This window comes from Trachypithecus francoisi, unplaced genomic scaffold (assembly GCF_009764315.1).
Source record: "Trachypithecus francoisi isolate TF-2019V2 unplaced genomic scaffold, Tfra_2.0 Lachesis_group4, whole genome shotgun sequence".
Lineage (NCBI taxonomy): Eukaryota > Metazoa > Chordata > Mammalia > Primates > Cercopithecidae > Trachypithecus > Trachypithecus francoisi.
Genome location: NW_022681469.1, coordinates 132,063,237 through 132,087,788, shown reverse-complemented (window position 1 = coordinate 132,087,788; position 24,552 = coordinate 132,063,237). Strand labels below are relative to the sequence as shown.

Sequence of the window (24,552 nt, the reverse complement as noted above, 5' to 3'; positions counted from 1 at the left end):
TCACTTGTCCCAAGTCCTCTTTCTTATTATAAACTGCCATAATCGTTGCCAGATAACAGAAACACATGTTAAATATCTTCCATGTTTCAGGACTACACTACATCCTTGCCTGTACTTTGTCTTATTTAATTTAACCCTTACAACAGTTCTATGAATCGTGTAATGTATTATTATACTGAATTTTAGATGATAAAACTGAGCCCTAGCAGGATAAGTCATGTGATCAAGGTGTCCAAAGCACACACACACTCCCCAAAACTTTATTATACATTACAGAGAAGCGTTGTGACTCTCCTAAGTCCAAGTTTCTAAATTGTAACACAAGAAGGAAAGGAGGCCACGGAAATTTGGTTCTACTCACATGGCTGTATGCCAATATATCTTGAAAGGTGCTTTTCTCTCTTTTTTGATATCTTACTTTCCCATTCCCTTTACTTGGCTTATAGTCAATCCCATATGTTAGTTCACTCAATATCCACCTGAACCTTTTCTGGACTGCTTTTCTGTACAAAATTTTTGCATCTACAGTGCTTGTATGTGCCTTAGTTTCTGCTAGTCTGTTGCACTATTGCAAAACTTGGAGGCAAAAGTGAAGTAAATGAGGGATGTCAAATGTGCAGAGAGATTAGACTAGAGGTGTCTAATCTTTTGGCTTCCTTGGGCCACATTGGGGAAGAAGAAGAATTTTGTTGGGCCATATAAAAAATGCACCACCAACAACTGATGAGCTAAAAAAAAAAAAAAGTTAAAAAAAAATCTCATAATGTTCTAAGACAGTTTACAAATTTGTGTTGGGCTACGTTCAAAGCTGTCCTGGACTGCATGTGGCCCATGGGCCGCAAGTTGGATAACCTTGGATTAGACCATTTGACAAGACAGTGGTAGGTTTATCTGGTTTCTCTGGGACTGCTATAACAGAATCCTGGATTTCAAATACTAATATGATATATTACACATAATTTCAATCATATTTTACATTAAATGTAAATAGATTAAACAGTCCAATTAAAAAATAAAGGTTGTTACACTGAATTAAAGAAACAGGATCCAGCCACATGGGTTTTAAGAAAGACATTATAAATACAGGAATTATAATAAAAGTGATATATTCATTATGAAAGGTCCTCTTTGTTTCAAATAACGATTCTTCTTTGAGATCAACTTTTGACACACTCAAGCTTTTTTGTTTATTATGTGTACTTCACATGTTTTCCCTTTTTCTTGCGATCTTTATGATTACTACATTTAAAATGTGTGTTTTGTAAATAGAAATTTTGGCTCTTCCTTAAAATGCTATAAATTCAGAGCATTTTAATTCCATTTACACACTCCCTTCTTCTCTCTTATAGTTTTCATACTTTTTATTTCTATGTGTCTAATTAAACCCCACACAATATTATTGTATTGTATCATTAACATTCAATCCCTAGTCATTTATTTTTGTCCATTTAGTTTTCTTAACCATTGATTTTTATGTCTTCTTGAATTTCTGTGTTTCCATTGGATATAACTTTCCTTCGGCTGAAGAACTCCATTTTAAATTTCTTTCAGTACAGATTTCTTAGGGATAAATTCTCTCAGCTTTTGTACGTGTGTGTCTGAAAATGTTTTCATTTCATTTTGATTTTGAGGATATATTTGCAAGGCATAAAAGCCAAGGTTGGCATTTCCTTTCAGTACTTAAAGATGTTATTACACTGTCTCCTGCCTTTCATCATTGAGACTTCCGTTGTCAATAGTGCCATTGCTTCTACTAAGGTTGCATGTCTTTTTCTTTCCTTCTTTCTTTTTAAGAAAGATTTTTTTGCACTTTTGCCTGTGTCGTCGTCGTCTTCTTCTTCTTCTTCTTCTTCTTCTCCTTCTTGTTCTTCTTCTTCTTCTTCTGTTTATACTGTTTGGGGTTCTTAATGTATAGGTTAATGTCTTTGTCACTTTTGGAAAATAATCAGTTTTATCCCTCTAAATATTGCTTTGTCCCAATCTGTCATCTCCTCTTAAAGTTCAATTATAGTTATGTTAGACATTTTAACTGCTTCCCTTTTGTCTCTACTTTTTTTCTGAATTTTACATACATTTCATCCATTTCTTCTACCCTTTCTCCATTTGGATATATCCCCCCTTTTTTTTTTAAAGAGCCTTGCTCTGTCACCCAGGCTGGAGTGCAGTGGCACGATCTCGGCTCACTGCAACCTCCTCCTCCCAAGTTCAAGCAGTTATCCTGTCTCAGCCTCCTGAGTAACTGGGATTATAGGTCTCCATCACCATGCCCTGCTAATGTTTGTATTTTCAGTAGAGACGGTTTTCACCATGTTGGTCAGGTTGGTCTCGAACTCCTGACCTCAAGTGATCCACCCGCCTCAGCCTCCCATAGTGCTGAGATTATAGGCATGAGCCATCATGCCCGGTCTGGATATATTCTTGTTTAGTGCTTTTATCTTTGGTTGTTTCTATTCTGCTGTTAAACGAACTAGTTCTTCATATCAGATATGAAATACTTTCAGTTCTATACTGTGTTAGTCTTATACATTCCACTTTGTGAAATTTTCTCATCTATTTCATTTTCTTCACCTTTTCCTTTAATTTCTTAAATACTTTAACCATAGTTATTTCAAAAGGCTCGTCAAGAACATTTGTAGATATATTTCTATTATCTGTTTTTTCCTCCTGGTTTTTCATTATGTAATCTTATCCTTTGATATATCTAGTAATTTACTAATAAGTTCTGTATATTTTTCTTAAAAAAGGTAGTGGTTCCAAGTAATGTTCTTTTTCTTGAGAGGGGTCATCCTTTCTACCACTATACTAACATTATTTTGAGTCAAGCCTTGTTTGCAGTTCTAGTAAGGCTTAGTGTACTTCTGGGTCTCCTTAGCCCCCTTTTGTAATTTCAACTACAGTCAACAGTCTTATCTCTGACCTTTTTTTCTGATGAATCTGGCCTGACTTCAAATCCTGGTTTTACAAAACTGCTGACATTTCTGCTATATTTTTCAGACGTTTTAAGGCTTAGGATTTTAGCCTCCCATCTCCCCAAAGTCCCAGAATTCATCAAAATGTCTTCATGCATTGGTGAAGAATTTGAATTCTCAGCTCTGAAAAAGCTACTGTGGTGAACGAAGTTGCTTTGAGCTTTTCTCTCCTTGGGAGTCACGACCTCTTCACTAATTGCCTCAACTGTGCTCCACTGTCTTCAAGAAAATAACTTCGGTATTTTACTTTATTTGATTTCTTAGATTATTCCTAAAATTCCATCCTATGAAGATGCAGAAGCTAATGCAATTTTTAATGTTTCAATGGTGCAATAAATTCTTATAGTCTTGAAATTAATGGAATTAACAGGAGAAAGGTAACTTCCTCCCCAACATATAAAGATTAGTTCCCTTTTATAAATTTATATTACAATGTAAATATGTTACAGTACTGTTATCTGTACATTTTAAAGTACATCATCTAATCCCTGCTTACAGCAACCACACTCCATAACACCTTACTTTCACTGAATGCCTCAAGCTCTTTCTTGCCTTAGCACCAACACTTCTCTCCCCTCCCTACCCATCTACTAATCCTTCAGGTCTTAAGTCTATTATCAGTTCTTTAGGAAAGTTTTCTCTGACTCCCACACTAGATAAGATCTACTTGGCCTTCTCTTTCAAAAGATAAGTCAGAGAACTCCTACACTACATGAGATCTACCTGACTTTCTCTTTTCTCCTCTTCTGAGAAGGATCACCTCTACAAGGGTGATTAAATAATCACTTGGGTAAATGGGTGCTGGTTGCTGGTATCTTCCCTCTTCCCCCCAGATTATAAGCTCCTAAGCTCCACAAGGACAAGGACTGTGCATGCTTTTATTATTTTCCACTCTTTGATCCATAGCGATAGCCAACACATAGAATATAGTCTCTAAATATGAAGTGGAAGAATAATGAAATATTCATAACATGTAGCTAACAGAACAGTGCATTACTTCAATTCTTGCTTCTGCTACTGTTTGCAGTGTTACTGTGAACAAACTACTGAACCTCTCTGAGGCTTATTTCTCTCACCTAAAATGTGGATAAGCCCTACCTACCTCATATAGCCATTATGAGACAAACTAGATAATTTATGCCAAATTAAAACAATATACAACATAATTAATAGTGATTAATTGAGTAATTAATTAGTTGGGACAGCTGGCTCTGTTGCCCAGGCTGGAGTGCAGTGGCATCATCATGGTTCACTGCAGCCTTGATCTCCTGTTCGCAAGTGATCCTCCCAGCTCAGCCTTCCCAGTAGTTAGGACTATAGATGTGCACCACCACGCCCGGCCTAATTTTTGTATTTTTTGTAGAGACAGGGTTTTGCCATGTTGCCCAGGCTGGTCTCAAACTCCTAGGCTCAAGAAATCCACTTGCCTTGACCTCCCAAAATGTTGGGATTACAGGCATGAGTCACCATACTTGACCAATATTGATTAATGTATGAGATAAATATCCAACGTGTGAAGTAGAAACCATCTTCTAGGAATATTTTAAACATCGTCTTGTGGCTGCAAAATTCCTGCAAACTTCTGTTTTTCTGAAGGGTCTATCAAGTTGGCAATAATTGGAATGGTAACTATCAGGGATGCTAATCCTAGCAATACTTTTTTTTTCTTTTCTTTTTTTCTTTTCTTTTTTTTTTTTTTTTGAGACGGAGTCACACTCTGTCACCAGACTGGAAGACTGGAGTGCAGTGGTGGGATCTCGTCTCACTGCAACCTCTGCCTCCCAGGTTCAAGTTCAAGTGATTCTCCTGCCTCACCCTCAAGAGTAGCTGGGATTACAGGTGCCTGCCACCAAGCCTGGCTAATTTTTTGTATTTTTAGTAGAGACGGAGTTTCACCATGTTGGCCAGGCTGGTCTTGAACTCCTGACCTCAGGTCATCCACCCGCCTTGGCCTCCCAAAGGGATTCCAAGCATGAGCCACCGCACCTGGCCACAATACTTTTCTGTGACTTTCCTCATCCATGCCCCTGCTCCATTTGCTGGGACAAGTCGCCATGTGTTATGGTAACATCACAGTTATTCCCAGGAGCAGAGGGTTCTTCCTGTCCCAAAACCTAGGACCCAAGCTATTTATGATAAAATTCCTTGCCAGGTGCCTGATAATAAAAGCACCTGTAGATATAGCTGCAAAACATTCAGCTAGCCCAGCACATAGAGCCAAGTGTATGTCTTTCCTAGCCCTGCCCAGACCCATCCACGTAGTCTACGTTACTTGTTCTTGACTTGCCACCTGATATCTGGTTTTGGTTCTCTGCCTTACCTGACACACTTTGGCTCACTCCCCACCAGCTCCCTGCCTCAGACTCAGCTCTCTTGATTGTTTGCCAGGCAAACCCATCTGCCTGACTTTAAAGCCTGATTTTCCCTTCTAGGAAATGCCTCTTCATGTCTCAGCTCCCCCATATATTCTTGCTACTTTCCTGTGACTACATCTCTACCTCAAGTTTTGGATTAACCTTCTCCCAATCAGAAAAGGTTTATCTGCATCTCAGGAGATTCTGCATGAACCACTGCTGTGCCAACCCTCTCCTTATGACCATCTAGCTCTCATAAAGAGTTCTGCTCTGCTCCTTTGTTACAAATCTATTACTGAGACTCCTTGGTGGTGCTGCTTACCTGCTCAGTATCTTCATAACCTATTTATTGTTCCTGTATTGTAACCTTGAGGTCAAGTTCCATGATCCCACCTACCTATGATCACTTGTCCTGAAATTGAGTCCTGATCGGTTTTCCAGATGCTGCCTTTTATGTCTGCCTGAACCCAGCATGTTTCCAACTTCCAAATTCCTTTTTTATTGTGCTCTGTCCACACTTAATCAGGATATTGCACAAGACTTTCAGATGATCTGCATTAGATTGCAACATCTCCATTCTGTCCCATGGACTATAGCTAAAATATTCATTCGGCTAAACCATGCACTGTCTCAATCTGCCTGCTGGGGGCAGACTCTCGCAACTCATCACTCAAGGTGCGGGGCTCTGACTCTAGCCTAAGTAATAGGTTGTTGCAAAAGTAATTGCGGTTTTTGCCATTGCTTTGAATGCTTTTGCAACAACCTAATAACAAAAAGAGAAAGAGGTTGCAGTGAGCCGAGATCACGCCACTGCACTCCGGCCTGGGTGACAGAGACTCCATCTTACAAAAAAAAAAAAAAGACAGAGAGAGAGAGAAAGAAAAGAAGTTAGAAAGTTCTTCCTGCACGTTGTGCACATGTACCCTAGAACTTAAAGTATAATAAAAATAAAAAATAAATAAATAAATAAATAATAAAAAACAAACAAACAATAAACCTCTCTTCCTCTTTACTTTGCTTCTTTCTACAAGGCACTTACTCCCTTATTGTCCCCTCGAGGACCACTTCATCTCATGTAATGAGCACCCTACTCCCAAGATAGCTCCCCAGCATCTAAAAGCCGAGCAAGAACTAGGATGGGGCCAAATGGAGGAAGACCATGAAGCAATAAACTCTTTCAAGATTCACAGATAGTAAGAAAGGCCAGAAAGCGATTGGGGCACAATTTTTTCCTAGTGGGGCAAAAAGATTATATATTTGTGTAAGAAGTATTCCTTTGCGCCTGTAATCTCTGCACTTTGGGAGACCGAGGCGGGTGGATCCCGAGGTCAGGAGATCGAGACCATCCTGGCTAATTTGGTGAAACCCTGTCTCTACTAAAAATACAAAAAAAAAAAAAAAATTAGCCAGGTGTGGTGGTGGGCGCCTGTAGTCCCAGCTACTTGGGAGGCTGAGGCAGAAGAATGGCATGAACCTGGGAGGCGGAGCTTGCAGTGAGCCGAGATCTCGCCATTGCACTCCAGCCTGGGCGACAGAGTATTCCTTTGTATATGGGATACTATTCTAGGGATTGATGGGAATTTGTAATTAGTTGACCTAAAATTTTCTCTTTACATTTCTTTTAGAGAGACACCTTATTCTCCATGTGCATAACTTGCTTGCAGCCATGACTATATCCAGTTCCCGATCAGCAGAGCTGGACAATCACCTTCCCACCTATCCAGGTGCGTGGGGGATTGCTACCTATTCATAACGGCCTGTTCTCTAATCCCTGAGAAGAGATGGGTATGCAGGATCAATAACATGATTTTATCAGTATTACATTAAAGAACTGTATTCTCCAAATCGAATTTGAAACATTAAAATCTGCAGATTATTCTCATTTGAGTTTTAATTTTAGCAGTGTCACATTTATCCTGCAAGGCATATTTCTTTTTACAGTGGTTTACTTCAATGGCAATTAATAGCAACATCAATTCAATCAAAGTAAATATATTTGTTTGAACTTAGACTGTTAAATATTTCCTAGTCTATTAATTTACGTGTCTGTTAGAGTTGGATGCCCACAAAGAATGAAGGCAATTTTGAGCCTTTTCAGAAAATGGAAAGTTCAAAGCTTAATAACCTTGAAAGGAAATGTCTTCATTGCTAAAAAATTGAACGCATACAAAAAGAATAAATGCTGCTCAGAAATGCTTCCAATGCCTCACTTCAGAATATTAGCTTGCTATTTAGAACAGTCCCCAAGACTGTGGGAAAGCCAAGAGAAGGTCTGAGAGACACAGTGAGCCGTGAAGCAGTGAGCCTGCCAAGCATGAGACAGACAAGCCTGAGAGACAAACACCACGGCCATGGCCGGGCCCTGGGACCCTGGAACAAGCAAGCCAGCACCCACAGTCACAACAAGTGCAACTGATGGCTTTGACGTGTGTTATATACAGAACCTGCCAAGTGTGGTTAAAACAAACACTTGCAGGTAAGAACTATGCAGTCTCTGATCCAATGAAAAGCTCTGTTTTCCTGGATGCCAGCTTTAGATGATACATGTTTAGATTTCTTGATATTCAGGTTCAGGTTTTGAAATTTGTCCTGAGCTTTGGGACACAGGCACTTTGAAGAGAAAACAACGGAAGGTTCCAAAGTGTCCAAGATAGACTGTTTGAGACACACCTGTTGTTATTATTTAAAGATCCACCTCACACTGAATTTTGTAGAAAAATATATCATGTACCCTGCTCAGAATTTGGGACATGGTATGTGTCAAGTACTTCTGTCACGATGCAATGGATTCATGAAAGAAAGACTTGGAGAGATCAAGAAAGTGAGGGAGGAACAGAGAAAAGAGAAAGAAGGGGGAAAAACAAAGAAAAGGAATAAGAAAAAGAAAGAAGAGAAGAAGAAGGGAACATAGGAGAGTAGGCTCTGAGGGTCCCAGCCAGTGATGCTGGTGTTATACTTAGGCATTGAACTGACTGTAATATTTTCCTGGGCTTCAGTCTTTCTTTACACCTAGAGATGATTCAGATGTCTCAGTTACTCTCTCAGTTGATTGTCCAATATACTTTTGCTAAGGAGTGCAGCTGATCCAGGAAAACCTGAAAGAAGGTAAGAGAGAGGTAGTTTCTGCTTCCACGGAGACAATCCATTCCAAATACAAGAAACCAGGGAATTTTTTTTTTTTAAATAACATTAACAACAGTTATTTGTTGATGCTACTTAGATATTTCACCTATATATCTTCATTGTGCTTTCTCTTCCCAAAATATTACCCCCACTCACACAGTCTTGCACATCTTTGAGGTATAAACACGGACTACATTTTCTTTCAAGCCCTTCAGGCCCCCAGGACATTCTCAGCTGCTTTCTCAAAATGCTTTACAGGTGCCTCTCAGTCCTTCCTTTGTTGTCTTATTAATTTCTCTACTTTAATTATTTTATTCATTTGTGCACTTGTTTTTAACTTTGAATTTCTTTCAAAACTAGCATATAGTTTTTTAATAGTGGTCACGAGTTGTTAACTGAATGGGTGAAATAATGGTGAACAAGTGCCTTGACTGGATTAAACATTTTTTGGATATGGCCACATTTGGATCTAGACCAACAACTGACATCAGGATCCCAGAAATAAACTGCAAACCCAGAGCCAGCTCTCTCAGGGGGCAGGACTGCCTCTCTGGCTGACTGTGGACCTCCTTGTCCCACATGGGGATCCCCTCTTTACCTCTGCAATTGATCTTGGAAGGTCATCATGAAGTCTGGCCTCAAACTCTTGTTTCCCCCTGCCCTTTATCATGTCTCTGCTTAAAATCCTCTTTGGTTCCTGTTAGAGAAAAGAATAAATTCTGAGTTCCTACCATGACATGTAAGCCCTTTGCAAACTGGCCTCAGCTTCTATTTCAAGGGACACCTCCTTTCTAACCCCCTTCCTTCAGCCTCGTCCTGTGACTCAGACTTACCTATCGTTCTTGGAATGTTCTCTTTCATACCCCCAGCTTGTTTCTTGTTTCTCTATGCCCCAAATGTACAGCTAAACAACTAGACTGAAGTCCAAATTACATCATCAATGATTTCATTTTTCTTTTTAAAAACTTTCCCTGGCATCCCATTGTCTATGGGAGCTGTGGAAACTGACATATTAGCTGACCTGACATAGCGGGCCACGTCTTGCTGGTATTTGTAGCTCTAAACAAGCCTCTCCCCTATTCTGGTGCACCAGGATTCTCCCATCCTGCCTGCATGATTCTCTTATGATTCTGGTCTGATCTCATCCCACACACAAGAGAGCTCCTCAGGTCTGCCTGAGGCCTGGCTGGTGGCTATTCCCTTGTATCTTACCAACCCCCTTCCCAAAGCTTTGCCCACAACCTTGCTTGGGTCTCAGCAGTCATTGTCCCTGGCCTGAGGACTACGTCAATGTCAGAAGTGAGATACGGAAGTGGTTTTAGAGGCTGTTTCATAAGAAACCTATGGTAGAGCCAACATCAGAGACCAGCCTACAAAATGAGAGTCCTATACAATTTGTAGAACCCTGCAAAATGACATTAAATAATCCAAATGCTCATTAGTGTGTAGACCTTAGTCACCAGAACCCCTCCCTGTACCATTTTAAAACAGGCAAGCAAGTATAACCTACTTTGGGATTTCTCACTTCATTTATTAAACAAATGATATCACTCTAAGTGTCTATTGTACGGTAGGTAGCAAATATTCTGAAATGAATAAAACACATCCCCGCATTTAAATCTCTTTCTGTTTGGTAGGAGAGAAAGAGGCACATCAATTATTTACAGAAACACCTACAGATACATGAAAAATGCTGCAAGACTTCAGAAAGAGCAGTAGTTATTTAAGGGGTACTGGAGGATGAAGGCATCACAATAAAGTAAAAGATGCTTGGGTACAGATACGTAGCAGTTACTGGATCTTGAAGGATGCATTGAAGTTCTAGATGTAGACAGGAGGAAATAAAGCACTCCAGAGAAAGAGAAGATTCTGGGCAAAGGCTTGGATGCACATTCTGGGAATTACCAATAGTCTGATGTGCCTGGAACATCTGACACATGAGGAGAATGTGAGTGAGAATCTGTAGATGAGGGTTTCCATATATACGGCATGTTGCCACTCTAAGGATTTTCCATTTTATTCTGAAAATTATGAGGGATGCAGGGAATTGTAGAATACTGAATGACATCTTAATATTTCAGTTTTGAAAGCTTGTTTTGGCAACAGAATGGAGGGTTGGAGAAGGGTTATTCAAGTTAAAATATTATAAGGATTGGAGCAAGATGACACCCACCTAGGACAGCTTGCCCCCAAATTAAACAAAAATTGAAGAGTCTGGGCTCGGAAGAGAAAAGTACATGCTTCAGGTACCTTCATCCACATTCAACAATAAAAAAGCAAGGATGAGTCACTGGACATTTTAGGAGAGCTAATGCCACATTAGATGGATACCAAATTTCCCAGACAAAAGAACTAACAGATGGGTTGGTTTGCTAAGAAGGCAAAGTGGAAAAAAGTAACTTTAAATGTGCTCAGAGAGGAGAGAATGGTGTGAAGTAAGACTCAGAGTTGTTATTTTAATTAAAATGTACCAAACCACACAATCAATGAGCTCGTAAGAAGGTTGAGAAGACTCCTGCAGATAGAACCAAAGAAGGTCAAGAGATGCAAGATTTAGAAGAAAAGCTAAAAAACACCTAGAACGAAACGTAATAGAAGTTCCAACACCATCTGTTATTTTCCTGATCTTGACCATTGTATGTGGTTGTATAAGAGAATATCCTGTTCTTATAAAATATCACTGCATACCATATGGATAAACGCAGCATGCTTTCAATTGATTCTCAAATAGATTCAAAAAAATTACAACATGTATATACAAAAAGGGAAAAACCAATGTGGAAAAGATTACAATTGGGGAATCTGGGTGAAGGTTTTATCGGAGCTCTTTATATCATTCTTACAACACTGTAAATGTTTTGTGTAAAATTATTTCTAAATTTAAAAATTATGAAAAATTACATAAAATAAACATACAGTTGGTCAACTCTTCATTGCCTACATTGCAACAACTGGGATTCAGCCACATTAACTCTTAAAGGGATTATTACAGCAAGTCATTTTTTACTCCTGTCTCCCCTATTCCCAACTCAGTAACCTAAGTAATCTTTCAGAATGTAAGTTAGAAGATGTCATTCTTCTTATCTCAATCCTCCAATGGCTTCTCACCTTTCTCAGAGTCAAATCAAGATTTGGAAATGGTGTGGAAGACTTTATAGAATGTGATCCCTCCTCCCTGCTCTCTGTCTTTGGTCTCACTTCCTACAGCCAAAATGCAGTGAAATACATTTTAAACCTACAATGCTCATGATCATACCAAATTAAAATGCCCATTGGTTTACACAAAGTAGAAGTGAGGGAAATAAAAGAGAGAAATTGTATGTGAATATCTTAATATTTCTTGGTGGAGAGGAGGTTAAAGTTACTGTTTAAGTGTAGAGAAACAAACAAACAAAAAAAATGAATGTAACTTCTTTTTTTTTTTTTTTTTTTGAGACGGAGTCTTGCTCTGTCGCCCAGGCTGGAGTGCAGTGGCCGGATCTCAGCTCACCGCAAGCTCCGCCTCCCGGGTTTACGCCATGCTCCTGCCTCAGCCTCCCGAGTAGCTGGGACTACAGGCGCCTGCCACCTCGCCCGGCTAGATTTTTGTATTTTTTAGTAGAGACTAAAAAAGTAGAGTTTCACCGGGTTAGCCAGGATGGTCTTGATCTCCTGATCTCGTGATCCGCCCGCCTCGGCCTCCCAAAGTGCTGGGATTACAGGCTTGAGCCACAGCACCCGGCCGAATGTGACTTCTTGACGAAAACTTAAGAGCAATCAATTAGTGAACCAAAGTTACATGTATGGCTTGCAAATTTTGAGAAGGAAAAAACAGAACACAGCAATAGCAGTAACAGAGGCAAGAAGGAAAAAAAAAAGCAAACATGGTAAATAGACATATTTTAAGATAAAAGAATGAAAAGTCCAGACATCCGAATTCACACAATGTATAATTTGTTCCTTCTTCCACTACAAAAAGGAGAAATTTTGTCTATCACTCTGTGACTGTACTAAAAACCACTGAATTGTGGTTCACCAGCCATAAAGTTGTCCTTTGAAAAAAATGACTTTTATAGTTGGTGAATTATATTTCAGTAAAGTCATTGTGCAAAAACAGAGAGAAAGAAATTGCATATGAACTGAGCCTTGGTGATGAGGGAGGAGCGGGAGAAATATTGACAGAGAATCAATGCTGCGAGTGACTTCCTTCATTCATTCATATGGAGGGCAGAGTAGGAAGCTCCCCTGGTTAGAGGGCTAGGTGGATGCCGTGCCAGGAACCAGGAGCTCTGGGTGCCTCACCCTGCTCAAGATCACAGGCCTAGTCCCTCTGATGTGGCCACTCATTCCTCCTCGCTCCTCACTCCATCCCTGGCTTCACCTCTTTCTGCTGCCCATTGAACAAATGGGACTGCAGATTTAGCTTCTTGATTCTTGACCACTCAATACAAGGAACCAGCCCTACCCAAGCCATGTGCTTCATAGCACTGATCACTGTCATCTCATTTTTTCTTTGTTATTCTTTATATTCATCCCTGCTTCCAAGAAGAAAAGATCCATGAGAGTGGCCATGGTGTCTCCATCTCCAGGACAGAAGGAACCCTTGGACCAGGAATCGGAAGACAAAAATCACGAATTCTTAGTGTCAGAATGAAACCTAGAGATTATAGCATCCAGTGCACTCATTAAACTGAGGATGACATCGAGGCCCACACAGGGACCTTCAAAAGCTAGCAAGGCTTGTCACTGGCTAAATTCCAGGTTCTGTGTCTCAGTCTGGGACTATTCCCGTGACACAGCACTACTACAGGCAGACTCCAAAGGCCCAGCGAGACAGATGGCAGCTTCTAATCAACAGAACTATGCTTTAAGTCCAGCCCCATATGCCCCACCTCAAGGACACCAGTTGGGAGCCAGGATAGATGTCCAGCCCCAGCTAGAAGAGGCATCACGGGTTGTTCTGAGAAAAGGTTGTCAGCAGACAAATGGCTTCCCTGCCTTTGAGCTCTCCTTAGAACGAATTATAGTTTGTTGTGTTTGCAGAAAACAAATAGGAGCAGTCACTTTAATCACTCACTCAGGGAAACTCAAGCAGCCGTTCATCCAAAATATATTGAAAAAAGATTCTGGGATGGCAGCTCCCACATTAAGGACCAGCTCAGTATAGCTAAAAAACCAAAACCAAAAAATCTGTCTGAAAATATCTGAAGCAGTGTGGGAAACAACAAAAGAGAAATATCCACTCTGAAGAAATCCACTGGAGAAGATTATAGGCCTAAGTAAAATATGAAAATTGCCCCCTGCTTTGTCCATATTCAAACTATTCTCACAGTCCTCCTCCTCTGTACATCCTATTTCTGAAGTTTGAAAGGACTCTCTCGGGTTTTCTATGGTTTGTTTAATAGCAAAAAAAAAAAAAAAAAAGATACATTTTTTAGGCAGTTTCAAGTAAAATTAGATGTGCAGCCTTACTCATCAAAGACATCATTTTCCACCAAAGAGCAGGCTTCTGGATTTGAGCTATCCATTCTCTCCTCACTTGAGGAGTTCACCATTGCTGCTGACTCTCTAACAGGTGAGGGTGCAAGTTCTGGTTGCCTACAGGGGAAGTGGGAACTGAAACTCAGCGGCTTTGTGTCTGTGTAGCGTGAACCACACTGCTCCGCAAGGCACTCAGGGTGCCCCTGCTGCCACCCGTGTTCTCCAAAATAAGGAACTGTCAGTAAGTTCTTTCCATTCCCAGCGAGAGCCTTGCATAGATCGATAGGTCTGCAGATATTGAAATGAGCTATGAATTCTGATCTTCTTGAATGTCCATCTCCTGACCAGAAATTTTGCTTCAAAGAAATCTTTCATTGTCCAGGGACTGTGCTTTATTCTCTGAAATTGTTAAATCTGGGGGACTATGTTCCTGGAATTCCTGAGTGTCCAGTGCTACCATGGCCTTCTTGTCACCTTCGACACACCATCTGGCCTACTTAATCCACCCAACCTCAAAAGACAGAGAAACATGTCTATACGGACATGTAAGGGATGAGGCCTTCAGATAGGCAAAACGTGGTATTCAACAATGCTGGTAACTTTCTTGCCTCCAAGCCTCCTTATGGCCCATGAAGCACTAAAATGTGATAGAGCAAGAACAGGACATCACTAAAGGAGGCTGCTTTTCACATCATCATTTCGCGGGATTCACTCTGTGCTTCACCCAGTATCATAGTTTCTTCCCTCCCTCACCATGTGCACTTCAGGCATTTCACTATCTGACTTGCACGTCTTCCATGCCATTCACTTTTTTTTTTCTTCCTAGTAACTTCTAGGGTTTTATTTCTTTTTATTTTCTCAGTGTTTCTGGGATTGTTTTATATCAATAAAAAAAGAGGCAATTAAAAGTCAGTAAAGAAAAATTAGGCATTTCTGGACTCTTAGGCTGGGCACAGTGGCTCACGCCTCTAATCCAGGCACTTTGGGAGGCCGAGGTGGGTGGATCTGCCACCATGCCTGGCTAATTTTTGTATTTTTAGTAGAGATAGGGTTTCACTATGTTGGCCAGGATAGTCTTGAACTCCTGACCTCAAGCAATCTACCCGCTTCGGCCTCCTAGACTGCTGGGATTACAGGCGTGAGCCACTGCATTTGGCTTTTTTTTTTTTTTTTTTAAGAGAGGGAACCTCACTATAGTGCTCAGGCTCCTGGCCTCAAGCTCCCGGCCTCAAGTCATCTTCCTGCCTCAACCTCCCAAGTAGCTGGAACTGCATATGCAAGCCACCATGCCTGACCTGTTTCTGTGCACTTTTATATGACAGCATAACATCTCATCAAGTGGATGTCTCCAAAGTGATTTAACCAAATTTTCAATGATGGCATGTTTCTAACTTATTAATGTTATAAATAACTCTGGGATAATCATTTTTGTGGATTTAGTGTTTTACGTATTTTAGATTTTCCCAAAAGGTGGTGTCCAATAAAAAAGTGGTCATATGACATGAAAGTATTTGTGGATATAGACTGATACTGCCAAGTTGCTTTGTGTTGACAGACATGAAATATTTCCCTAAAGTCAAAAGTTTATTTCTGTTTTCTAACTTAAACTATTCCTGTCAAGAAGTTTTCCAATATGTTATCCAGATGACTTCAATCAACCATCAATCTTTATTCACTGTAGGTGAAGTACACTTGTAGGCAAAATTCTGAAATGGACAAGACAAAAAAGGCTGCAGAAAAAATTCATCCTTCAAGCAACGCATTGCCCCCTGAGACAGACACCATACTTTCAGGCCTCAACAGTCTAGGCCGACGGTGAGAGAAGACTCTCCCAGAAGTTCTAAAAATTGTGTCTCCACTTCACACCCAAAGAGAGACATGGAGATATTGTCAACCTTTGTCTTGGAGCCCAATATAATCTGCCAACAAGTTCAGCTGCCATGCCAACAGAAAATCTAGGGAGAACCAGGAATGGAAAATAGTTTTAGGACATGTTGGGCATGTTTATAAAGGGGATTTCATCTATAGAAGTAATCAACATCTATGGATGGAAAACACCACACCACCAAAGTGAAATCCATTCAGAGAAGACCTTTCTTAAATCAAAGCTACTGAGACATTAACCAGGCCAGTCTGTCCAAGCTCACCCTTATTCTGTCTTTAGTCTCAGGTACCTCTAGGTTTATGCCTTTTCACCAATAATGGGCACATCTATTATAGTATAATGTATTGATAACTTTTGCCACCAGGTCCTGAGTGCCTCCTCAGTTCCTGGCACTAAGATGGAAATTTCTTATATGCTACTTATAATCCTCCCAAGAAATCTAGGACATGGGTACTTTTATTCCAAATATTAGTTGAAGAAATGAAACTCAGAAAAATTAAGCAGCTTTCCAGGTTCACTCAACTAACAAATGATAGCCCTGAAATTGGAGCCCCCGGCTGTTTGACTCTGAAGCCCAAAAGTTCTGCAGCACATCACAGGGTCACAGCAACGTAGAAGTCCCTTTCCTACAAAAAAAGAGAAAAAGTGACATTTCTTCGCTGCTCCATCCCTGCTCTCTTTTGGAGCTGTGGATTCCCCTAGACAATCGGTCATTGTTTTTCAAATGTATTGTTTGTGTCTCTATGACCAATTATCAGGGTATGGAAAAGTAATTAATTAGAATACTGGAAGAGGACTTGGAGAAGTAATTAAAACAGGCTTACTCGAGTTCTCTAAAGCCAATAAATGTTTGAAAAGCAGTTCATCAGATCGCAATGTAAGAACAAAACAAAATTGCACTAAAAATTTAATTCCCCAAATTTAATTTATCCCAGAGAGGGTTCTGAACCCTTTTCTTAATTTCTTTTCCTTTTTGAACTCTAAGTCCTTAACTCTCTGCTTTTGTTGAGATTGGAAACTATACTCAGAGACTGTTATGGTGCGCTCAACTCACATGCTCAGCACCAGGAAGGCCTAGCCCAAAGTGGGCCAGGGAAAGCCATCAGTGGGCATCAGGGTCTGGTATCTCTAAGTGCCTGCTGCCCTGTGCCCTGCGAACCCGGGATGAGTGCCGGGGGCAGGCCCTCTTTTGGAAGTGCCAGGCTTGAGTCACGGCACACCTTTTCTCTGCCTGCCTTCTGCCCAACTCCTGATTCACCTCCCAGGCCCTGTTGAATCCCAAGCCTTCCTGAACCCCAACAATCTCCCCACACTCTGGAACCCTTTTCATTCATGTCGTGGCCCTGGCAGTAGTTTAGATGTTCCTCTTTGACCAGTGACCCTCCAAGACTAGTCACCCCTTCAGAGGCTGGTTCCAGCCTGACCCCGACACTCTCTGGGGGCTGCTTTCCCCATTATTCCTGCTGCTCCCTGTTTCCAAGGGCTGCCCTGGCTCCCCGATCCTTGCCTTATTTCTAATGGGATCTCTGAAAGGATTCAAGCTCCGCCTCACACTCTCATTCCCTAATCTCTTCCAACAAGCTCATTCCCTGCTGTATCTCATAGGATTTGAAGGAATGTTTTTCAAAAAAAAATTCCTGACCAGGTGGAGAATCACTAATTTCACTCATTTCCTCAGTTTCTCGTCTAATTCTCAGCCCCCTTTTTCTGGTTTTCTACTCAGCTGCCTATGAACTTTACATTCTAAATATGGCCAAGGCAAACTCTAAGGTTAGACAGTTTAGTCCCTTATGACAATGACTCATAATTCGCAGACGTGTGTGGCAAAGGTGAGTGTCAATATTTTTGAGGAAAGCAACTAAGTTGCTAGAATCATCTTGATCCTCCATATAAGACGGGAGAGGACCCATCTGTTAATTAGAAGAAGTTAAAAAGTTTATAACTAGTAAGGGTGATTAGAAGCCCTAAATTCAGCAAATGTTCAGCAAAGTATTTAGTGTTTACTAGGTATCTAGCATCATGCTAGAGATGAACTAAATAGTCACTCTCACCACCCTCATGGAGACTATAGTCTAGTGAGGAAGATGGTCAATTCATATGCAAATTAACAAATAGATTTACAGTTAGACATTGTATAAGTGCTATAAAGAAGTTACTAACCATCAATGCTGGCTGAAGGAAGAAGAGATGCAGATATCCAAGCATTATCAGGAAACTTCTTGCCAAATTGAAAACTTGCAAGATACAAAAACTCATCACTGAATCTGATGGTTAGACAAGATGACTTATCTTGAGAGTGTATGATTTGGCCAAGTCCTGGCTTTTGCAGTCATATCTTACCACTTCTCATAGCTCACACAGACTTCCACCTTAGACTCAATCAATGCAACTGTCTTGTGATAGTGCCGGTTACCAAGCAGCCAAAGGCATTTCTTTCTGGGCCCAACCTTTGATTCTGACATGGCAGAACCAACCAGAACTGTGTGGACATTTTGAAGTATAAATTGGCTATCCTCCACATCACAGCTTTCCCAGGTCACAGGAGAAAGTTGAAATCGTCTGGTGAAACTCTTCACGCACAGGCAAGAAAGCTTGTTCTTCTTGCCTCCATAATGCCCTCCAACCCTATCCCCCACCCTCCAACACACACACACACACACACACACACACACACACAAAACTTATCAGGGAAGCCTAAAATACAAACGTATTACAAATGTGAGCCCTGCTTAAGATACTGCATCTTCAGTTCTATTCGCTGGTGTGCATTCAAAGCTTAACAGAAGCCCTTGGTCAAGGTTCAGTGAGCCAGTGAGCTCTACATAGGCTCTATCACCCTTGTGATCTCAGAAGTGCAATTGTTAAATGGATGTAGACAGAGTTCTAGTACCAATTTATCTCTCATTTATGCTCAGGGCAAATGTTGTTTCCTTTGCCAACCAGTGGCTTTCTCATACATCTCCATGAATGAGGGTAGCTCAATTTATCTTAAATCAAGCTCATCAGCAGAAATGACTTTCTAACCCACATTTTCTCTAAACCTTTTTTTCTTGAATCAATTCTTTCTTCCTCCCTTCTTTCCTTCCTTCCTTCCTTTTTTAGAGACAGAGTCTCACTCTGTTTCCCAGGCTGGAGTGCAGTGGTTCAATCATAGTTCACTGTAGCCTTGAACTCCTAGGATCAAGCAATCTTCCTGTCACAGCCTCTCAAGTAGCTTGAGTAGCTAGGACTACAGGCACACGCCACCATGCCTGCTAATTTTGTAGTTTTTGTACAGATGGAGACCTGTTATATTGCCCAGGTGGCCTTGAACGCCTGGCCTCAAGTGATCCTCTCACATCAGCCTCCCAAAGCACTGGAACTGCTTAATTTCTTTATAGCATTTATACAATGTCTAACTGTAAATCTATGTGGTAATTTGCATATGAATTGACCATTTTCCTCACTATAGTCTCCATGAGGGTGGTGAGAGTGACTATTTAGTTCATCACTAGCATGATACTAGATACCTAGTAAACACTAAATACTTTGCTGAACATTTGCTGAATTTAGGGCTTCTAATCACCCTTACCAGTTATAAACTTTTTAACAATTCTAACTTTCAACATAATTGACTTATTTCAGCCCAGAGAGAAGAAGGAATACTTTGCAAGGCTATTAGACCAGAAGATCCCCTTCCTGGTACATTTATCACACAATTATATTTAACAATGATATTTATGAGCAATGTAAACAATCATATTTAAGATACATGTGTTTGCCCAAGAGATGTATAAGGATTGTTCAGTAATGAAGGAGGGACACAAAGTAAAAGAAGAGCAGTCCTGCCCTCAAGGAGCTTATAATTTAGTGAAGGAGACAGATGCATGTTGTAGAAATTCATGAAGGTAAAATAAGATAGTGCATCAGGGCATTGTTGTGGGAGAACGAGCCAAACTGGGAGAAGGGGGAATCTGTGAAGGCTTCATTCAGGAAGCTGGTTTTGGAGTGACACTTGAAGATAGGAAGGATTCAGCACACAACAAGGAGGTGAGGGAAAGAAAGAGGGGGCAGAAAATGTCAGGGATGGATAGCGTAAGCCAAAAAGGTAGGCACTGATGTTGAAACGTTTGTTAATGAACAAAGTGGTCTTCTCCATTATGGTCTGAAATGTATCAATCAGCAAATACACAACCTCCACCTAGACTTTGACTATCTACTCCTCCTTTTTCAGAGATGTCCTCAATCCTCTTAACCTTTGAGGGGAAGGGAGATTTCAATAAGAAATATACTTGCAATTCTCTTTTATTGGTTCAGTTTTAGGTCACAGGCCACCTACTTTAAATGTAGAAGCTTAGCTTTCCCTTTTGTAGGTCTGAAAACAGCTTTTTGTTCTTCTTCTTGCAAGCCCTCATGCATATTTTCTGAACCACATTCCCTCCTAGTGTCTATTATGTATTTAGGAAATGAAGCAAATTTTCACCTTAGTAGAAGACACACATAATTAGCAAGGCCTATCTGTCCTCAGAGGCACCCATGGTTTGGACATGGCTTGGTTCTCTTTTGATCCTATCCATCATTGAAATTTGAGGCTCTTAGATGAAGGACCTCTCACCTATCTTCCTGAGGACCTTACATAGAGCTGAGCCCTTTTAAATGCTCACAATACCCTCAGCCTTTGGCAGGCACTTTATCCATCTCCAGTGTGTAAAGGAAAACCCTCCTTTTAATATTTAGAAACAGAATTTGAGTTGAAAGCTTAGCTGATAGCTCAGGTACTTTGCGTCTTCTTTTAGAGCAAAAGAGATATAAGTAAACAAGTATAGTTGAAACTTTACTCAGAAATAGAAATTCTTAAGAAGGAATCATATAAGCTGACAGAAAATATACTTTGCAATACTCTGATTTCCTAATAGGTAGTTGCCACTTTTATGTCACAGCATTTCAGGTTTTGATTATAGTTATTAATTTAGCTCCTCCCTCTTCATAACAAATTATAGGCAGCCTGGACAGGAACTATGTCTAATTCATGTCAGTTTCTCCCACTGTTCTTAGCAAGATTGCTCTCTAGATGCGTCTTTGAAAGAATAAATGATGTTGTGGACAGCTGGGTTTGCCTGGCTCCCAGACTTCCACGTCTGTCTGCCTTCCTCAAAGCCTACCACTTCCATTTCAAGATCCACGTCATTCTGAAAAGTTGACTCTGTCTCAGCTCCAAGGATGGGATTCTTGACTTGGGCTATGTTAAATGGAGCAGTGCATTTCACCCCCGCTTGACCCCAGTCACAATTACTAGTTCGGGCTGCACATAAGGCTTATGGTGGTTTAATCAGAATGAATTTCAGGACTCGTTTCAGGAAGCGTGGACAAAGGCAAATTCTCTTGTTTTAGGTAGTGGAATGTGTGCATTGGCGACCTACAAATGCTGCCACCATTTTGTTAACATAACAGAGGTCAATATTTAAACTAATACTCACCTCTTGACGCTAATACCTGCTGGCCACAGACTTTTAGGGATCTGGTAGAAGAACTGTTTTCATATGCAAGGAAACAAACAAATTTCCTATCAAATTTTGAACCCACCAAAGCCTGATAACCAAAAAAGCTAAATTAGAGATCTATGCAGTTTGCAATATCAAAATGCCATTGTTTCTTCATCTGTAATATGGAACTAACATTGCAATAAACTATGTAAAGCACCCAGCATAAGATTGGATGCTGAACAACCACTCCATAAATATCATTTGTTTCCTTTTCTTTTCCTCCTCATCTAACGGGGTTTTCTTTCTAAGGAGGAAAAAAAAAAAACCACTATTTAAAGGAGAAAATAGACTGGGCACAGTGGTTCACATCTGTAATCCCTGCACTTTGGGAGACCAAGGTGGGAGGACTGCCTAAGGCCAGGAGTTCCAGACTGACCTGGGCAACATAGTGAGATCCTGTCTCTACAGAAATAAATTTTAAACAAGAATTGGACACATGTGGTGGCTCACATCTATAGTCCCAGATACTCAGGAGGCTGAGGCAGGAGAAGTGCTTGAGCCTAAGGAGTTCAAGGCTGCAGTGCGCTATGATCATGCCACTGCACTCCAGCCTGGGCAACAGAGTGAGACTCTGTCTCTAAAAAACAATAAAATAAGATAAATAATAAATAAAAACTTTAAAGCCACTAACATATATCAATAGCCAACAATTCTTGTTAATAATAAATAAAACACTTTAAAACCACTAACATATATTAATAGCCAACAATTCTTACTATAACATGTTTTGCAGAATTCAGGATAAAGACAAATAATACCTGGAAAAGAAATGCCATTTTCTAACTTTCATGAAGATAAAACTAACCCAAATCAGAACTCATAGAGTTTTTTGAAATTCCTAATGCTTGAGACACAGATGAATGGGAAGCCATTGCAAAGAACATAACAGCTTGCATCCTGTTTCCACACATCAAAGTAACCGCCATGGCGTAACAGTGCTTTCTACACAAATGGCATATGAAAACAACATGAAGAAAAATAAACATGATTTTTTTTGGACCATATCTTTACAGTAAAACATGTTCATTGGAAAGTGAGGACAATGGAAGGGAAGAAATTTCAATTTGCTTTCTTCAAGTTTATTTAGATAAATTGAAATTAGTTTGACTTCTTTTTGGGTTATCCTTTAACTTAAAGTGTCCGAGAAGTTAGGTAAACAACCAATAGTAACAAGAGTCCCAAGTTATTCAAAAATCCTTTTATAAACCCAACACTTTAGAACATAGTGGGATAGAACATAGTGGGATGTATGGCCGAATAGCAACTATCCTCTGCCATCTTATTTCTATGTTATTGCAATGTGAAGAACACTCATGCTATTTTTATTCCCAACCTCTTCCAGAGCTGTATAAATATAGTCCTTTAGGTCCAAGTTCACTGGTTAGTTCCAGCAGCAAAATTGTAGACTCTCACACCTTCGATTACCATGATTAAACATAGTAATTTAAATAAGAGAGGAGAAAAATATACTGAGTCTGCATCCCAGTCCCTGTAAATCTCTTCACTTCAAAGTATTAGTCCCTGCAGCTTTATAGAGGATAATAGTAACATGTGCCTTGCCACACTCACAGGCTCTCAAGAGAATAAAAAGAGATGGCACTAACACTTGCTACCCAAACATTCTTTACTACATCTCAGAGAAAAATTTAAAAACTCAAGTATATGGGTAAGAGGAGGGGAGATGATTAAAAAAAAAAAAAAAGATACGTGGAATATAGTAGAAAAACCATTGGCTTCGTAGCCAAACCAAACTGTATGAATTCTGATCTTATTACCATTTCATCCTTAAGCAATGTATTCAATCTTCCTGAGTTCAGTTTTGTTTACATAATGGGGATTACTGAATGAATACTACAGTGTTGTTGTAAAGTTTAAAGGAGATGACAAAGAGATACAAAGGAGTTAGTGTAGATTCTTCCATTAGAAGGTTCTCAATATGTGGAAACTAAAATTACACAGAATATTCGAGGAGAGAAATAACATCTTGGTCACGTAAATATATAACTGATGCGTATTCTGCAGAATGAACTGGAGGCTCTTTCACAGCAACTTTAAAGACAGGGTATCTTTAAAGTGGCAGAACAATTGCAGTTACAGAGTCTGAGAATTTTAATTGATTAACAACATTCAAGGCAGACAAGTATAGCTTTGGAAGCATGAGGAACACAGGAAAGAATTAGAAGAATCTATACAGCAGAGGAGCAAAAGAATTCTGAACAACACCAGTCAGATTGGGATACATTGACTAAAGTGTTTTAAGAGTTTATTCACAGGAAAGCATTATAAATTAACATCAGGCCAGGCACAGTGGCTCACATCTGTAATTGCAGGACTTTGAGAGGCCAAGGTAGAAGGATTGCTTGAGCCCAGGAGTTTGAGACCAGCCTGGGTAACATAATAAGATCTCTAAGAAAATAAAAAATAACAATAAAAAAATTAGCGTCAGAACCTAATGGTATTTTATCTAAATTATCTTACATGTATTTAACTTAATTGATAACTCATGGTGTATATTTGTGTTAGGGACACTATTTGCCCAATTCTTCATGCACTGCCTATAGGCCTATATGCACATTTCCTGACTTACAACTTTGCAGTTTCTCCCACTGTAGGAGCATAATGTATTTCTGGCCCTCTTGACCCTGTGTTTGGCCAAGTGACTTGCTTTGACCCATAGACCAAAGTGGAAGTCACAGTGTGCTAGCTTCCGGCTCTGGCATTAAGAGATGGTTTTTCTGTACATTCCCCTGTGCCTGTATCATTACCACGAGAAAAACATGCTTGGCTAGCCCCCGATTTTAAGAGGAGGATGAAGACACATGGAGCAGAGTGAAATCATCCAGGACAGCCCAGCTAGAGTCAGCAGACACCAGACATGGAAGCAGGACCAACCAAGCTCTGCAGAGCCACCGAACTCAGCCTTGACCAATTGGCTGACCCTTGGCCAATACACAGGTCCATAAGGATAAATGATTGCTCTTTTGTGCTATTGAGTCTTGGGATAAACGTATTGGGTGGCATTTTGTTAGCAGTAGCTAACTAAACACAATGTTCTTCAGAGGCATCTTATTTATCTTGTTTTAAAAATTACTGTCCCCATCTGCTCATGGATTGCCACCAGAAGGGCAGCCACTGTTTTCCATCTTTCAGATACCAGGTGTGCTTAAAAACAGAAGGTCTTTGATTCATGACCTGGTGTTCTTGACCTGAGGTATTACCTAGAGAAACAGAGGGGCAGG

At 40.2% G+C, this 24,552-nt stretch overlaps 1 protein-coding gene across 8 annotated transcripts in view; it reads right to left on the bottom strand.

Annotated features, from left to right (window-relative positions):
* GPR141 (G protein-coupled receptor 141) overlaps positions 1-24,552 on the bottom strand; it is a 160,689-nt gene that overhangs the window by 100,815 nt on the left and 35,322 nt on the right. For 4 of the 8 annotated variants that reach the window (XM_033193659.1, XM_033193658.1, XM_033193656.1 and 1 more), the window contains 2 exons: positions 9,045-9,143; positions 8,297-8,418 (listed from right to left, as the gene is read on the bottom strand). The exons of the other annotated variants lie outside the window; for them this stretch is intronic. The gene's annotated coding sequence lies outside the window, so the exon portion shown is untranslated. The remainder of the gene's footprint in view (positions 1-8,296; positions 8,419-9,044; positions 9,144-24,552) is intronic. 8 annotated transcript variants of the gene reach the window in all.